We start from the raw sequence: 4,163 nt of genomic DNA on the forward strand, positions 1-4,163 counted from the left end.
GTCATAGTATGTTATGACATATAATGTCAAAAAAAACGTCATAGTATAATAAGGCATAAAATGTCTTAAAAACATCATAGTATGGTAAGGAATAAAACAACATAGTACAATAAGGTTTAAAAATGCCACAAAACGTCACAGTATAGTATGGCATAAAACGTCAAAAAACGTCATAGTATATTAAGGCATAAAAGGTCTTAAAAACGTCATAGTATGGTAAGGAATAAAACTACATATTATATTCATGCATAAAAATGTCAAAAAACGTCATAGTATAGTATGGCATAAAATGAAATTGTATTGGGAGGCATAAAAATGACCAAAAAAAGTCACAGTATAGTACGGCATAAAATGTGAAAAAAATCACAATGGTATATCAAGGCATAAAAGGTCATAAAAACGTCATAGTATGGTAAGGAATAAAACGACATATTATATTAATGCATAATAATGCGTAAAAAAAAGGCATAGTATGTTATGACATATAATGTCAAAAAAAGTCATAGTATAATAAGGCATAAAAGGTCATAAAAACGTCATAGTATAATAAGGCATAAAAGGTCATAAAAACGTCATAGTATGGTAAGGCATCAAATGAAATTGTATTTGAAGGCATAAAAATGACAAAAAACGTCATAGTATAGTATGGCATAAAAATGTCAAAAAACGTCATAGTATATTAAGGCATAAAAGGTCTTAAAAACGTGATAGTATGGTAAGGAATAAAACTACATATTATATTCATGCATAAAAATGTCAAAAAACGTCATAGTATAGTATGGCATAAAATGTGAAAAAAACATAATAGTATATTAAGGCATAAAAGGTCTTAAAAACGTCATAGTATGGTAAGGAATAATATGACATATTATTTTAATGCATAATAATGCGAAAAGAAATCATAATATAGTATAGCATAAAAATGTCAAAAAACGTCATAGTATAGTATGGCATAAAATGTGAAAAAAGCATAATAGTATATTAAGGCATAAAAGGTCTTAAAAACATCATAGTATGGTAAGGAATAAAACAACATAGTACATTAAGGCATAAAAATGCCAAAAAACGTCATAAGATAGTATGGCATAAAATGTCAAAAAACGTCATAGTATAGTATGGCATAAAATGTGAAAAAAACATAATCGTATATTAAGGCATAAAAGTTCATAAAAACTTCCTAGTATGGTAAGGCATCAAATGAAATCGTATTGGGAGGCATAAAAATGACCAAAAAAGTCACAGTATAGTATGGCATAAAAATGTCAAAAAACGTCATAGTATAGTATGGCATAAAATGTGAAAAAAACATAACAGTATATTAAGGCATAAAAGTTCATAAAACCGTGATAGTATGGTAAGGCATCAAATGAAATTGTATTGGAAGGCATAAAAATGACCAAAAAAGTCACAGTATAGTATGGCATAAAAATGTCAAAAAATGTCATAGTATGGTAAGGAATAAAAAAACACAGTACATTAAGGCATAAAAATGCCAAAAAACGTCATAGTATAGTATGGAATAAAATGTGAAAAAAACATAATAGTATATTAACGCATAAAAGGTCTTAAAAATATCATAGTATCGTAAGGAATAAAACAACATATTATAATAATGTATAATAATGCGAAAAAAAGTCATAGTATATTATGACATAAAATGTCAAAAAACATCAAAAATTGTGATAGTATCGTAAGCCCTAAAATTGTCAATTTATACTACGTCATAGTACAGTTAGACTTAGTGGAGGGTACCAAAGCAGGTCTGGTGATTATGCAAACACTGCAAAGAAAAGTGCTAACCTGGATTCAAACTCACAACCTTTAGAATGACAGCTGATGCTTTTAACCACTCTACTACCCTACCAACTTGAGATCAGCAAAGTTAATAGTATAGTCAGGCAATACAATTCGTAAAACATAATATATTAAGGCATTAAAGGTTATAAAAACGTCATAAAACAAAAAAAAACATAATAGTATATTAAGGCATAAAAGTTCATAAAACCGTGATAGTATGGTAAGGCATCAAATGAAATTGTATTGGAAGGCATAAAAATGACAAAAAAAACGTCATAGTATAGTATAGCATAAAAATGTCAAAAAATGTCATAGTATAATAAGGCATAAAAGGTCATAAAAACGTCATAGTATGGTAAGGAATAAAAGAGCACAGTACATTAAGCCATACAAATGCCAAAAAACGTCATAATAGAATATGGCATAAAAATGTCAAAAAACATAATCGTATAATAAGGCATAAAAATTCATAAAAACGTCATAGTATGTTAAGGCATCAAATGAAATTGTATTGGGAGGCATAAAAATGACCAAAAAAGTCACAGTATAGTATGGTGATTAAAACACTGCACAGAAAAGTCCTAACCTGGATTCGAACTCACAACCTTTGGAATCACAGCTGATGCTTTTAACCATTCTACTACCCCACCAACTTATGATTTGTAAACTTAATTGTATAGTCAGTCAATACAATTCGTGAAACATGATATATTAAGGAATAAAAGATCTTAAAAACGTCATAGTATGGTAAGGAATAAAATGACATATTGTATTAATGTATAATAATGCGAAAAAAAAAGTCATAGTATATTATGGCATAAAATGTGAAAAAAACATAATATTATATTAAGGCATAAAAGTTCATAAGAACGTCATAGTATGTTAAGGCATCAAATGAAATTGTATTGGAAGGCATAAAAATGACAAAAAAAACGTCATAGTATAGTATAGCATAAAAATGTCAAAAAATGTCATAGTATAATAAGGCATAAAAGGTCATAAAAACGTCATAGTATGGTAAGGAATAAAAGAACACAGTACATTAAGGCATAAAAATGCCAAAAAACGTCATAATAGAATATGGCATAAAAATGTCAAAAAACGTCATAGTATAGTATGGCATAAAATGTGAAAAAAACATAATCGTATATTAACGCATAAAAGTTCATAAAAACGTCATAGTATGTTAAGGCATCAAATGAAATTGTATTGGGAGGCATAAAAATGACCAAAAAAGTCACAGTATAGTATGGCATAAAAATGTCAAAAAATGTCATAGTATAATAAGGCATAAAATGTGAAAAAAACATAATAGTATATTAAGGCATATAAGTTCTTAAAAACCTCATAGTATGGTAAGGAATAAAATGACATATTATATTAATGTATAATAATGCGAAAAAAAAGTCATAGTATATTATGACATATAATGTCAAAAAAACGTCATAGTATAATAAGGCATAAAAGGTTATAAAAACGTCATAGTATGATAAGGAATAAAAAAATACAGTACATTAATGCATAAAAATGCCAAAAAACGTCATAATATAGTATGGCATAAAATGTCAAAAAACGTCATAGTATAGTATGGCATAAAATGTCAAAAAACATCAAAAATTGTGATAGTATCGTAAGCCCTAAAATTGTCATTTTATACTACGTCATAGTACAGTTAGACTTAGTGGAGGGTACCAAAGCAGGTCTGGTGATTATGCAAACACTGCACAGAAAATTCCTAATCTGGATTCAAACTCACAACCTTTGGAATGACAGCTGATGTTTTTAACCACTCTACTACCCTACCATCTTAAGATCAGCAAACTTAATAGTATAGTCAGGCAATACAATTCGTAAAACATAATATATTAAGGCATTAAAAGATTATAAAAACGTCATAGTATGGTAAGGCATCAAATGAAATTGTATTGGAAGGCATAAAAATGACAAAAAAAACGTCATAGTATAGTATGGCATAAAAATGACAAAAAACGTCATAGTATGGTACGGCATAAAAATTTCAAAAAACGTCATAATATAGTATGGCATAAAATGTGAAAAAAACATAATAGTATATTAAGGCATAAAAGTTCATAAAAACGTCATAGTATGGTAAGGCATCAAATTAAATTGTATTGGGAGGCATAAAAATGACCAAAAAACGTCATAGTATAGTATGGCATAAAAATGTCAAAAAATGTCACGGTATAATAAGGCATAAAAGGTCATAAAAACGTCATAGTATTGTAAGGAATAAAAGAACACAGTACATTAAGGCATAAAATGCCAAAAAACTTCATAATAGAATATGGCATAAAAATGTCAAAAAACGTCATAGTATAGTATGGCATAAAATGTGAAAAAAACAT

Source organism: Seriola lalandi, unplaced genomic scaffold (assembly GCF_002814215.2).
Source record: "Seriola lalandi dorsalis isolate HSWRI2012SDOR001 ecotype SW California unplaced genomic scaffold, Sedor1 jcf7180002054259, whole genome shotgun sequence".
Lineage (NCBI taxonomy): Eukaryota > Metazoa > Chordata > Actinopteri > Carangiformes > Carangidae > Seriola > Seriola lalandi.